At 42.6% G+C, this 14,042-nt stretch overlaps 1 long non-coding RNA gene across 2 annotated transcripts in view; it reads right to left on the bottom strand.

The window, feature by feature from the left end:
* Positions 1–14,042, bottom strand: part of LOC139355633 (uncharacterized) — a 107,756-nt gene that overhangs the window by 56,646 nt on the left and 37,068 nt on the right. Inside the window, exon 3 of one of the 2 annotated variants that reach the window (XR_011606437.1) lies at positions 5,732–5,884. The exons of the other annotated variant lie outside the window; for it this stretch is intronic. This is a non-coding gene — a long non-coding RNA (uncharacterized lncRNA). The remainder of the gene's footprint in view (positions 1–5,731; positions 5,885–14,042) is intronic. 2 annotated transcript variants of the gene reach the window in all.

Raw genomic sequence — 14,042 nt, forward strand, 5'->3', positions numbered from 1 at the left:
TCTCTGCCTCAAATCTCTGCCTTTAGCTGAGAACAGGGATTATCAGCATAAAGCAACTTTCACGCTTCCCAGGCTGACCCAAGGACACTTACCACAAGCCTGCCATTAAGCTATAAAACAACCTTCTTGGCAACATCAGATGACACAGATCCCTACATTTTTTTTTTTTAAGGATAATTATGCCCTGCCTGGAAACTGTTGAACACGCAGTTTAACAGTTGGGTAAATATTCTGTCAGGTAAATATTCTTTCCAGTATGGCAAGAAGTCTTTTCTCAGAGGAATCTCAAGCCTGGGGGTCCATTTTTTCCCCAGATGAACTCCAGCCTAACACTTCCTTAATCTCTGCTGGTTCCTCTAACTGCTGTGTCTTGTCTTTTCCATTCATCATCCAGGTACTTGTTAAGTGCTGAGTAAGCTTCAGACAAACTAACTTCAGAATAACTGGTTGTCAAGCACAAGGAAAAAGGGGACCAAGTGAAATATATGGTTCTTTTCTTTACAACCCATTAGGAGGCACTTGGTTATGCCATCTTGCTCTCAAAAGTGGCACATTTGAAGACAACTACTAAAGCTATTTTGAGAATGTGTCCAGAAAGCAAGGATTGACCAGATCATGGAGGACTCCCATTAGCTTCTGGTCATATCTTGTGTGAGATCTAAGAGATGGTTTAAGAAGGGTTTTAAAAATTACATTAACATTTTTGTTATGGTAAACTATGTATGACATAAAATTCACCACCTCAACCATTCAAGTGTACAACTCAGTGGCATACTTAATGTTGTACAACCATCACCACTATCCATTTCCAAAAGTTTTATCACCCTGATGGAAACTCTTTGCCCATTAAACACCTTATTCTCAGCTTCAGAAGATATTGTACTATAAAGAAACATGCCCCTCTGGCTTCAGGAATAAGAGCCCAGAAGGAGCAGAGACAGGCGAACCTCTCCTACCCGTAGGTATTCGAAGTGAAGAGATGTTGCCAACACAGTCTTAGCTTCTGCAGAGCTAGTTGAGGCAAAGAAAACAGTTACTTCAAGAGCCCAGCACTCAGACACAGTTGAGATAACTTCTACTAGCCACTCTGCATTCTGGGATGAGCATCACATACATGCTCAACTGTAGTGGTGAGGTTAGATGTGGCAACTCAAAAGACACTCTTGGCTTTAGCCAAATATAAATCTAGGACAGGAAGGACATTATCTCCATTATCTTCATCTTATTAGAAGACCCAAAAGCTTTTCCAATTCACAGCTTCCTTTGACCTCTCACACAGGCCAGGTAGAACATTCACATATGAATTAAATGCACATGGGTCACCTTGAAACAAAAGCTCTGGGCTCCAGGTCTCACTGATCTTTTATTGTTTTCTATCCATTTAGTCACAATATCACAATACCTGCCTATTACATTTTAACTAACTCCCTCAAGTCAATGGAGAGTCCCACACATAAATGCTATTCTATAACAATATTTCACCTTTATCTTGACTTTGTAGCTTGGCAAAGACACAGAAAGTGAGGAGACAGTGCAGGTTGTCTTCCTAGACAGGCTTGGGTCAGCCCATACCCAGTGAGGGTCTTTTGTAATGAGGAAACTCTAAGGTTAAAACCAAACAAAACAAAACAAACAATCACATCTGTACTGACCTGTCCTGGACAATGGAATGACACTGTCTTTTGTCACATATCAAGTCTTAATGACCTGGTGTATCTTATGTCAACAAAATTTGCCAAGTTCTACCCCTCCCTATCTATGTCCAATGGCAGAGCAGTTAGTGCACATTTTGGAATAGGTAGCTATGGCCCTGCCACCCTTCCATTCCTTCTTAAGTTTTACCTCTTCCAATTTGTTTTCCCTTCTTCATCCTGGCCCCAATGTAGTCGTTAAGTCCCTGCTCTGACTTCATTCATCTCATTACACAACAGTACATCCGAGCTCAGGGTTGAGCTGCTCCTGAGGAGCCCTGAACCTGCAGGCCTGACCATGCAAACCTGGGTACACCCAGAAAGCGAACTGCAGGATTCAATCCTGACCTGCTAATGTTGCCATAGGAGACAAACATATCCAATTTGTCTAAAGGATATTTTTTAAGAAATTGTGGTTTAGTGTACCAAGGTGTTAAATGGGATATCAGCATTTTTGCAAGCACTGTCATGGGAACATAATTAGGCAAGTACTTACTTATGAGAATCCTTCCTTTGCAACCAAAAATTCAGTAGATACAATGTCTTTCAGGGTGCCTGCTTTATCTCTCCTGAATGTCTGGTTTTAGAAGGATGAAGTCTATTGACCTGTGCTGGTAGTCTGCATTTATGTGAACCTTGATATAAAACTGACTGTACCTTCTTATCTACATAAGAAGACTATCCTCCCAGATATAGAACTGCAATTTTGAAAGAGCAAGATTGGTTTATTTTCACCAAGAAGGTGCCATCCTGTCTGTCCAGTACTGAGATCTCAGGAAATAAAGCAGCATGGAAGACAGGCCTGGCGTCTTCTCTGTGACACCTTCATGGGGACAATCACAGAAGGGGGAGCTCTTGTTACTGGCTGGGATTTTGTTTTCATAATGGATGTTTAAACTCCACCCAGAGCCATCTTAGTTGTCCCTGCCTTCATTGAGAAAAACCCATGCCCCATCACAGCAATATCCAGTGGTGACTTCAACATCTGGAGAAGTCAAACCCCCTCCTTGACTCCTGTCCCATCACTTTCTTGTTGTGGCTCAATAGAACCTAGGTCAGGACAAGCCAGTTCAATTCAACAAAATCAGGACTCAGGCGAGTAAAAACACATTCTTGTGTATACAAACCGCTTTTGAAGAGTGAAATCAAGAATGAAAGCTCCACCTTCAATGGGGGTAAGTTCTAGACTCAGAAGCTGAGAAGAGTGATAGTTTAAGACATCACCATTAGTGCCAGTCACTTTTGCTTACTCATGGACAGTGCCCGCTGCTATAAGTATACGAGTCAAATTACACAGGAATGAAAGGTTTAGGTAATATGTGACATCACTTATGCACACTACTGGTTGCCCTTAAAGCCTGTAGAACATGTTTTGTACTCTGCAGTGAGGACACTGGTGAATCTTTGGAACCTTTGCAAATTGTAACCATGGTGTCTACACATATTTGCTAAGTCTAACATAGGTAAGTCTCAATCCCATCCCAGCTCACTTGTTTTCCTGTCAGACTCCCAGGTATCACAAGGCACGAATCAGTGAGTGATGACTATATTAACTACCTGCAGCTAGATGTGGCTACTTATGTATCCAAAATGTCAGGATATAGTTGGGGTCATTCAACCTTCATCAGAATCCTGCATACCAAAGATGGAGGAATTGGTCAACTGTTCATGGTTCAAGTTCATCTTGAGAGAGAATCACAGATGACCATGTTGATTGCTTTCAATTTTCTTCAAGATTTTGATTTTGCATTGATTCTCATCTCTGGAGTGACTGATGAGACACCAGAATTTAGGGATGCATGGAAGCCTGTCAAATGCAATTAGGCCTGAGAGCTTCCCTTATGTAAAAGCATCTTGTCACCCCAATGCCAAGATAACAGCAATAGCATTTCCATGCCTGGCCTCTGCAACATTGTATCATGTAGCAGAAACTAGTTCAACTATGCAAATTACAAGGAAAACCCATACCAGAAGGCATTCAAGAAACATGAAAGCTGAAAGGCTTACAGAAGGAAGCTAAAGTGCTCTGGCCAACCCACATTTACTGACTAGTGGGAAATTCAAGTCATGTGGAATAACACACGAGATGATTCAGGCAACTATGGGATCCAAGAAGAGAAGCAGGTCTTGCACATCAATCAATGAGAAATTACTCATTAGAAAGGACTAATCAGTCCTTCAGTAATGAGAAAAATAAGACACCAATGGACATTGGAATAGTGGCCGTTTGGTCTTAGGTAACGGCATTTTATAGGGACCTTTTCTATGACATAGCTCCCCATAGTTGACTCAGTCATGCTTGGGTGTCAGCTTTACCTTGCGGTTGACAGGAGCAGAACAGCTTCCTATTTACACAGCTGTGAATAGTCTGCTGATCGTGAAACCCTCCAATCAGGTGCTTTGATCTATTCCTGAGCATTTGCACATATTCTCACCATGTGTAAACCCTTCACTTCGACTGTCCAACTGGGAACCTCATTTATAAGATTTTAAATCAAGCAAAATATTCGAGAATCCATAAGTCTCATTTGTTACATGGCCTTCCGTGAAATAATTGACTACTGTGATCATGCAGTCACTTGAATGTCTGTGCCTATAGGCTATGAACTTCAAGATCAAATTTGTGTCCATAGTCCTTGTTCACAGTAGGGGCTCCAACACTGTTTAATGAAATGAATGACCAAGAGAAATCAGCATTGCTCTGATCTTGAGTCAGAGACCCAACCTGGCCTACTTTCCCAAAGGTTTGCACCCTAAGTCAACCAGATGGGTCAGCATCATTTATTATATACAGCGTGAGAGTGGGGAAAAATGTCAAGTTATCAGACCTTGGTTCAGACTGTGACTCACCCATAGGATACTAAGCCATGTTTATCATTCTTTGAATCTCATGATCCTCATCTAAAAAGCATGCTACTGCCCACTGGATGAACTGATTTGAGTACATGAAGTTGAGTGGCTAGGGTAGCTGGCACATAGCCTGTGAAATAGAAGGCATTCCATAAATGCTTTCCTTCAGCTCATATAAACTTAAATTTAAAGACAGGGTAGGGTTTAATTGGTAAAGTTGTAAGCTTTTATGTAGGTAAGAGGGTACGTTTTCTATTATCCTGTGAAAAGAATTCTAATGGTCAGTAATGCAAATATCTGGCAAAGAATTGACAACATAATGGTTTGGAATGTTGAATACAATTGTATCGAATGGAAAAATAGCTTCTATTTATTGAATGCTTATTCTCTGCTGGGTATTGACCTAAGAGGCCACATGAATCATTTTTTAGCACTCACAGAATCATAAAGAGACCATTAGTCCATTTTTACAGGTGAGATGTCAGATTCAGAATAAGAATTTTATACCAGGCAACACAGCCAGTGAATTACAGAGATGTCTGATGCTGAATTATGCTCTTTTCACAGCACTCTGCTTTACCCTCAGCATTGATTCAGGGTTAGTAATCCCATGAGACATGCTACCTCAGCAAGACAGTTACAGGTTTGTCTTCAGGTTTATTATCTGAATGAGACACTTGGCTTAGGATCCTGGCTTTAGAACCTGCTTGGCTGAAACACAAAAGTCTCTTTGAATTTAGAATATTGTCAAAATGTTGTCACTACTCAAAACAGTTTTAATGCAATCGAAATTGTAATTGAAGTAAAAAATTATCCAGGGCTCTTCTATAAGAAGGCTAACACCATTCTTAACCCTGTAGCTTGGCCAAGTAAGCTACAAAAAGTATAAGGAGACAGTCTCCAAGTCATTTTCCTAGGCAGGCCTGTGTCATTCCTGACCTGATGAGGATGTTATCAAAATCTCATATGGAAGAAACTCCAACATTAAAGGCTCACATCTACACTGACCTGTCTTGGACAATGGGGTGTTATACTTTGTGTTTTCTCAAATATCAAACCTTACAGGTCTAATAAAATGTCAAAGGTTGCCATGTGCTGCCACACCTCTCAACCCATGTCCAGCGGCAGAGCACTTGGCACATTTTGGTTTAGGCTGTGACCCATTCGTCCCATCCCTTGAAAAACATTACCTTCTCCCTAAGTGTCTGCAGTTCTCACATCCTGCTGCCTCTGTAGTCATAAAGAGCCTCTGGCTCCCCAATCTCAGCCTTCTTATTACACAAAAGCACATCTCAGCTGAGGGTCGAGTTGGCCCCTGAGCCCGAAGACCTGACTGTGCCAGCCTGGGTGTAACCATAAAGAGAAGTATAAGATTCAGCCCTGCACTGCTGAATGTTGCCATAGAAGACAAATATCCAATTTGTTTTAGTAACTTTAAAATTTTGGTTTGTATTAAATCTAAAATGCCTTCTCATGTCACCATTTTTGTAAGCTCTTTCCAAATTCTGATCACATGGCAAGATTTATGAGAGTCCTCCTTCCTTTGCAACCAGAAGTTCAGTCAATGGCAGTCTCCTCCAGGGGTACCTACTCTTTCCTGCAAAGTGTTTCAGTTCTGGAATAAAACCAGGTTCTGCAGAGCTGTGCTGGTTGTCTGTAGTTATGTGAACCTTGATATAAAACTGATTAACATTACCTTCTCATGCTTATCAAGAGATGGACTTTTTGGAACTTCAGTTCTATTTCTGGCTCTGCAATCCCTTGTTTGTCTGCCTAGCTCTGAGGTCCCTAGAAAAAATATGAGGCACCATCAAGGTCAGGCACGGCTACCTTCTCTGGTCCACGTTGGGGATACAACTGGCCATGATGACCATTCAAGATAGGAATGCGGATACTAGCCAGTAGATGTAATAAAAGGAAATAAGGAACAAAACTCATGGGCTTCTACAAGTGACCACTCCTAGATATAGCGGAAGTTTATGAAGGAGACACCTCCATAGGGATGGAAGCTGAATTGAGCTGATTTTCCTGCTGCTGCTAGGAGAAGACTAATGGGAGGGAGTCGGGGGTAGGATCTAAAATAAATGCTTTGAAGCTCTCATGTCTGATTATAAAGATTTAAGTTTTATGAAGCCAGTCACCAGTGCTAAGCCACAGAGTACCTGCTGCTTTGAATCTAAGCACAGAAGCAGCAGAAGCAGAAGCAGCAGCAGCAGCAGCAGCAGCAGCAGCAGCAGAGGGGTGGGAGTGGTATGCATGGCTCACATACACTACTTCCTGCCCACTGAGCCCTGAAGATCATCATTGGCATCCAACAGTTTAAGGAACTAGTGACTCTGACCTTCAATGGAGTGTGAAGATTCCTTAGATTTCCATCAAAGTTCAAACACAGGAAAACCTCTATCACACCTCAGCTGACTCTTTCACCCCTTCTCCAACATGCCCCCTCCAATTTTTTTATTAACATAATCCAGTTTGATTTTCCCAAATAGATCAAGATGGGACAGTTCTTTTCTTGCCTTTCAGCCCCCAGATTCTGAAACATTCTCCTATCCAAGACTCACTCCTGCTGAACCCAACTCTCATCTAGTTATACAAAACTTCAAGGAAATCATGGGGTTTTTTATGATCCTTGAGAAGTTAGTTATTAACAGGGAAGAGTTTTGGATTACTCCTTCAAGCAGGGTGATTTCCATATTTTCAGTTTCAGCTTTTGAAGATGGTTTGATCAAAACACGCTGTGAACACTGGAGCCCAACATTTATATCCTGACAAGATCTCATTCATCCTGGGCATGATTCTTACCCTCCACGGCACCCAGGTCCTGCATCTTCGAATTCAGAGTCACCATAATGGGTATATGTAAGCACATTCATGCATTCTTTTCATAACTCCGTTCTCCCGTAGTTCTTAGCTCATACTAAAAAATCCCCAGACATTTGACACTGAAGCTAAGATTACACACACCATTGCAGAGGTGGCTACATTAAAAGATGACACTACCTAAAGGTTATCAACAGTCCAGATTTTAATTCATACAGAAGACTCCCATGAAAAACCAGGGAAATAGGACTACCACTCAGCTGGACTAAGATGAATGGGATCACCTACTATTTCTAAAGTGAGGATTTCACAGAAAATTGTTTCCTAGGAAGGAACCAAGTCTTTCTAGGATCAGACTCCTCATCCCTGTACTTCTATGTTTTGCTTCAGGCCAACTTACATGCACTTATGTGCACCAAACCTCAGAGTTATGCCCTATCCTCATACAGCAAATGAAACTTTCCTGGCTTTACTAGTTAGCACAGGGTCACCCTGTACCCAACCCAAGTGAAACCAGAAGAAATGCTCTCTCCATCTCACAATCTGGCTCTTGGCTTCATAGTTTATATTAAGATGCCAGACTTCTCTGCAACAATCATTCCATAGTTTAAAAAGGAATGGGTAAATTGCTAAACAGTGGTATTTTATTTTCTGAGGATGCCCTAAAGATTAAGGTGTCCAAAAAGGCAAAGTCAGCTTTAGGTCATAAGATGTCTCCACAGAAAGTCCCACCTAGTACTGAGATCTGTATCTCCTACAGCCATTTGTTTAGAGAGAAGAGTGGATGCTGGAATGATGGCCGCTTGGTCCCATGTAACAGCATCTAACAGGAACTCTCGTCCTCCATGGATGACATAGTCCCAAGTAACAACATCCAACAGGAACTCTCGTCCTCCATGGATGACATAGTCCCATGTAACAGCATCCAACAGGAACTCTTGTCCTCTGTGGATGATGTCGTCCCATGTAACAGCATCTAACAGGAACTCTCGTTCTCTATGGATGACACAGTCCCAAGTAGGCATTGGTTCTGAGACTCATCCTTGGGCACTGACTTCAGCTTGCTGACTGGATCAGAACCACTTCAACATCTGAGTGTCTGGGGACAGTCGCAGGCCCTGCAACCCTCTAACCAGGGAAGAGGAGGAAGATCAATGTTTAGGCAGAGATAGGGTAGATGCAAAGAACACCAAGCTAGGAATATGGAGAATTTCCCAGAGCAACATCCTGCATGGAAGTGACTTCAAGCCACATCTAGGTTCTTTCACTGAGTCAGTTCTGTGCCAGTTAAAACCCTAAAGACTAGGGAAACATCCTTATAGGGCACCTCGTAACTCCTTTTCGGTGATTTGGCAGAGCCAGTGTGCTCCCTCTGACTCTAGCCAAAGATGAATATCCCTAATGTAAAAAACATGCTCGACTCAGACCCCAGTGGCAGACAGCTGCTTCATTCTCAGCCAGTACTGTCTTCAAATTTGACAGGCGACTGTATCTTCTGTGGAAGTCTCTCATAGCACATTTTCTTTCATATACTCAATAGGTCCATGTTGGATAGGACGCTTGCCTCTCCAGTTAAAAAGAGAAACTGCTCTGGGTTTGTCATTCCTGACTTTCCTTAAACCTATTCTTTCTTAGTAGGTCACCAGTAGCCACTGTTTGTCCACAAACTTTCCCCGTGAAAGGGGTAAAGAGGTAGTTGAGGACAGCATGACTTCGGTGACCTTCCTGGTGCTTCCCAGCTGCAGTCTTTCCCCGCAGGGCCCTCCGCACTATTCTTCCTGGAAACTGGCCTTGCAGAAGGTATTTATAAAACCAATTTCCTGCCATACTAGAGGCTATTGAAAGCCCCAAGACTTAGTGTAAGAACAAAAATGGGATGTGGCCTTCCTGACCCACCAGAAACATTGAGCTCAAGAGCTTCTTTGCCCACACTGGCCCCAGGAAGCGTTAGGTTTCTGACTTACAGTTTGTGTCAGAGATTTGATTTCTCATTAAACCAGATAGAAAAAAAAGTGAATTGGATCAATATATACATGTCTATTTTTCTAATTCCTCATAGCACTGGCCAACCTTATAACCTGCAAAAGATATACCACTTTCTACACTAGTTCATCTGCAGCCTTGCTGGGAGAAGTCACTACAAGAAGTTAGGTTTCCAAACCTAGACCCCATACCCATCGCTTTGTCAGGAGCAAAGTGCTCTTGCATGATTGTTCTAGTCACAATAATTCAAGGAGGCACTTGGCTACACTGCCTCCTCTCAAGTAGCTCATTTAGGACAAACAAAGTTGAAAATATGGCTAGAAAAACCAAGATCAGCAATGCCAAGCAGCACACAGAGTTTCACATGAGATCTGCAAGACGGTTTTGAACAATGTTGTATAACAAATGCCCAACCAGCTTCAGGAACGCGCCTAGAAGGAGAAGAGCTAAGCCAGCCTCTCCTACCCTTAGTTATCTGGAGGGAGAGATAATGCTGACCTAGTCTTAGTTTGTGCATCTAATGGAGCAAAAGCAAAACTTGGAGAGGTTGGTATCTCAGACCCAGGCAATAGGAGTAGCTTCCACCACTACTTACCATCTTGAGATGGGCATTGTATACACACACAACTGGCAACAGTGTCAGATACACCAACTCGGAAGCAGAACAGACATTAATCCAATGGTTTATATACTAGGTTTGAAAAATCTAAGGAAGTATATCTACCATGTTTTTATCTCACTTGGGAACCTAGAAACTTCTCAAGTGCATAGCTTCCTTTGGCTTTCCGCTACACCAGGCACACAAAGTGGCCACAGACAATAGCCGTGTGCATGTGAGTCTCTTTGAAACAAAAGTTTTGAACTCCATATGCCACTACTTAAACACACACACACACACACACAAATCCAGCCATGTAGGCTCAAGACCTGGCTGTCAACTTATCACTCCCCAGTCAAGGGAGAGTCACACACAGCATCATCTGTTGTAGAATGACACCATATTCAACATTATCTTAACTCTACAGCTTTGCAAAAGCAGCCACAGGAACTGTGAAGACAACCTGCAAGTGAATTTTCCTAGGCAGGCCTGGGCCAGCCCAGACCTAATGATCTTAAAATATTTTATATAATGAAGAGACTCCAATGCTGCAAGTTCGAACATGCACTGACCAGTCTTGGACAAAGGATATAACAACTTTCCTTGCATCATTTCTCATATAGAATTCGTGTTTTTCTCAGTAATGGTTGCCAAGTCCTGCTGTTCCCACCCTACCTCCAATGGCAAGGCTGTTGGTGCCCATTTTGGCTTAGGCAGTAGTGACTCATTAATCCCATCCTTTAAGTATTATCTCTAAGTTGTCTGTATTCCCTCATTTGGTACCCATGTAGTTGTGACAGGACCTCTGCCCTCATTCTTCCATTAATAAGATGCACATCTAAGCCAAGGGCTGAACTGGCCCAGAGAAGCCCGAGACTGCAGACTTGACTGTGCAAACCTGGGCAAGTCCAGAAGGGGAAGAGCAAGATTTGGCCCTGCGCTGCTCTTGTACCCCTCCACGGCCAATGTTACCACAGTGGACAAATGTTATCAAGTTTGCCAGACCAAAGGAGGTTTTAAAAGTTATAAATGCACCAGCAATTCCTGGGTTGTCAGAATTTTTGCAAGCACTTTCTCACTTCTATTTACATAAAGAAGGTATTTTTGGAAATCCTTATTCCTCTGCAACTGTGGTATCCATCTGTAATACATTGTCTTGCAGAGGTATGGCTCCTCCCTCCTGTCAGTTTTGGGAAAGTTTTGTGGACCTACGTTGTTTGTCTGCAACGTCAACCTTGACATGTGAGATTGATAGCACCCTTAGTCCTATAAAGAAATTGCTTCTTCCTAGCCACAGTTCTGTTTCTGCCTGTGTTGTCTCGGATCTTTCTGCCCACCACACTGAAATCCAGAGCTAGGCTAAAGGATGAGAGTTTCCATTCTATGAAGGTTCTGGAGTCCAATTCACACAGGAGATGCCCAGGAGAATCAGGGAAGTGGGATCTTCGCACAGCTTAACTGAGATTAAAGCATCATCTCCTCTTTCTAGTGTGACCAGGAAAGAGTTGACAGTAATTTTTTCCTATAAAGGAGCCAGATGTTCTTATGAGACGATTTATTCTTCAGCTGTTTTTTGCCTTCAGACCTTATGCATGCTATTGCGCACATAGAAACTCAGATACGCTTTGGCTGCATAGAGTCAGAGGATCTTATCTCGTGATCTTGCAATTGGGACCTGCTGCCTACGACAGGTCATCTGGTATCCAACCAAGAAGTGGAATCAAAAGAGGTCCCATCACCCCCACTCAGTCTGGTTCTTGGCTTCAACATAGTTCATTTTCACCAAGAGAATGCCATTAAGTGTCTGTAGTAATCCTTACATGCTATTATGTGTTTTGAAATGAGATATTGAAATGCTAAAACGTGGCATTTCAGTCTCTACTAAAGATGCCACAAAAGGTTTTTAGGAGGTCCAAGGAGGCAAAATTAGTCAATTTGGGATCATGAAGTACTTCCACAGAAAGCTCATTCAGTATGGAGATCAGAGTCTCTAACAGTGACCTCTCCATTTATAGACTTCAGTGGGCATTACAATGCTGTTTGGTTCTAGGTAATTTTATGGAGACCCCTGTTCTCTGTGGACAATACAGCTCCAACCAGAATTAACTCAGTCATATCTGGGAGCCAGTTTTTTTTTTTTTTTTTTTGGACACAGTCTTGCTCTGTTGCTCGGTCTGGAGTCCAGTGGCACAATCTCAGCTCACTTCAACCTCTGCCTCCCCAGTTCAAGCAATTCTCCTGCCTCAGCCTCCTGAGTAGCTGGGACAACAGGTACATGCCGCCATGCCCAGCTTTTTTTAAGTAGAGACGGGGCTTCACCATGTTGCCGAGGCTGGTCTCAAACTCCTGAGCTCAGGCAATCTGCCTGCCTCGGCCTCCCAAAGTGCCAGGATTATTAGGTGTGAGCCACTGTGCCTGGCCTGGCATCAGCTTTAGCTTGCTGACTGGAGGAGGACAGCTCCCACCTGAGCAGCTGTGAATAGTCTCCTGGCCATGCAACCCTCCAATTAGATGTCTTTTTCTTCTAGTCCTCTGAACATCTGCACATGTTCTTCTCACTTCATATAAATCCTTTAACTTGAAGTGTTCAACTGGTAAGCTTCTCATCTTTTAGATTTTAAGTCAAGCATCACCTTACCTGATAAGGCTTTCCTAAGTGTCAATGCACCTTAATAAAGCCTTCATTGGAAAGATATGCAATTATGATTGTTCAGTATCCTGCTTGTTGGCCCTATGAAGTATAAAAACTCTTATGTGATTTTCCTTTAAGGATTAAGTCCTTGGTTTACAGGACTTCAAATGCCGTTAATAAAGTGAATGACCCTGAGAAAGTGATTTGGAGAGCTCTTAAAGTTAGACTTAGCCCAGCCTACTTCCCCCAAAGGTTTGCATCCTAACCAACTTAATTTGCTGGGTCAGCAGCATCATTTTCACAACTAGTGTGAGTGGAAAAAAAAACAAGGTATCAGAGACTTTGGTTCAGGCTGTGACTCACCAAATGTCTAAAGCCATGTTTGTTTTCCTGAATCTCATGACCCTCATCTGAAAAAAAAAAAAAAACAAAAACAAAACCATTCTGATGCCCACCTGGATGAACTGAATATTAGAGTATATAAAGTTGAATATGTAGAGTACCTGTCACATAACTCATGACATAGGCTATGTTCCATAAACCTTAACAGCTCACAAATCAAATGCAAAGGTAAGGCAGAATTTAGTAAGATTATAAATCTCTATACAGATATGACAATGTTTTAATTTCATGAAAAGAACAAATTCTCATGATTAGGAATGCAAATCTTTGGCAAGAGACAGCTGAAAAGAATTGCTATTTTGCTATTAAACACTTCTATTTATTGAATGTTTACCCTATTCCTGATTAAACATGCCACATGAATCATCTTTCGGTATTCACAGTATCATAAAGACTTTTTGGCAAATGAAATGGCAGATTCTGATGGATTAAGTTTTTTGGGTGGCGCCCAAGATGGCCGAATAGGAACAGCTTCAGCCTTCAGCTCCTAGCGTGAGTGACTCAGAAGATGGGTGATTTCTGCATTTTCAACTGAGGTACCAGGTTCATCTCACTGAGGCGTGTCGGACAGTTGATGCTGGTCCACGGGTGCAGCCCAACCAGCGAGAGCTGAAGCAGGGCGAGGTATTGCCTCATCTGGGAAGTGCAAGGGGGAAGGGAATTCCTTTTCCTAGACAAAGGAAAGTGAGACACAAAACACTTGGAAAATCAGGTAACTCCCACCCTAATACTGCACTTTACCAAGGGTCTTAGCAAATGGCACACCAGGAGATTATATCCCACACCTGGCCCAGAGGGTCCCAGGCCCACGGAGCCTCCCTCATTGTTAGCACAGCAGTCGGAGATCTAACTGCAAGGTGGCAGTGAGGCTGGGGGAGGGGCACCTGCCATTACTGAGGCTTAAGTAGATAAACAAAGCTGCTGGGAAGCTCGAATTGGGTGGAGCCCACTGCAGCTCAAGGAGGCATGCCTGCCTCTGTAGACTCCACCTCTGGGGACAGGGCATAGCTAAACAAAAAGCAACAGAAACCTCTGCAGTTATAAAGTCCCTGTCTGACAGCTT

This window comes from Macaca nemestrina, chromosome 8 (assembly GCF_043159975.1).
Source record: "Macaca nemestrina isolate mMacNem1 chromosome 8, mMacNem.hap1, whole genome shotgun sequence".
Lineage (NCBI taxonomy): Eukaryota > Metazoa > Chordata > Mammalia > Primates > Cercopithecidae > Macaca > Macaca nemestrina.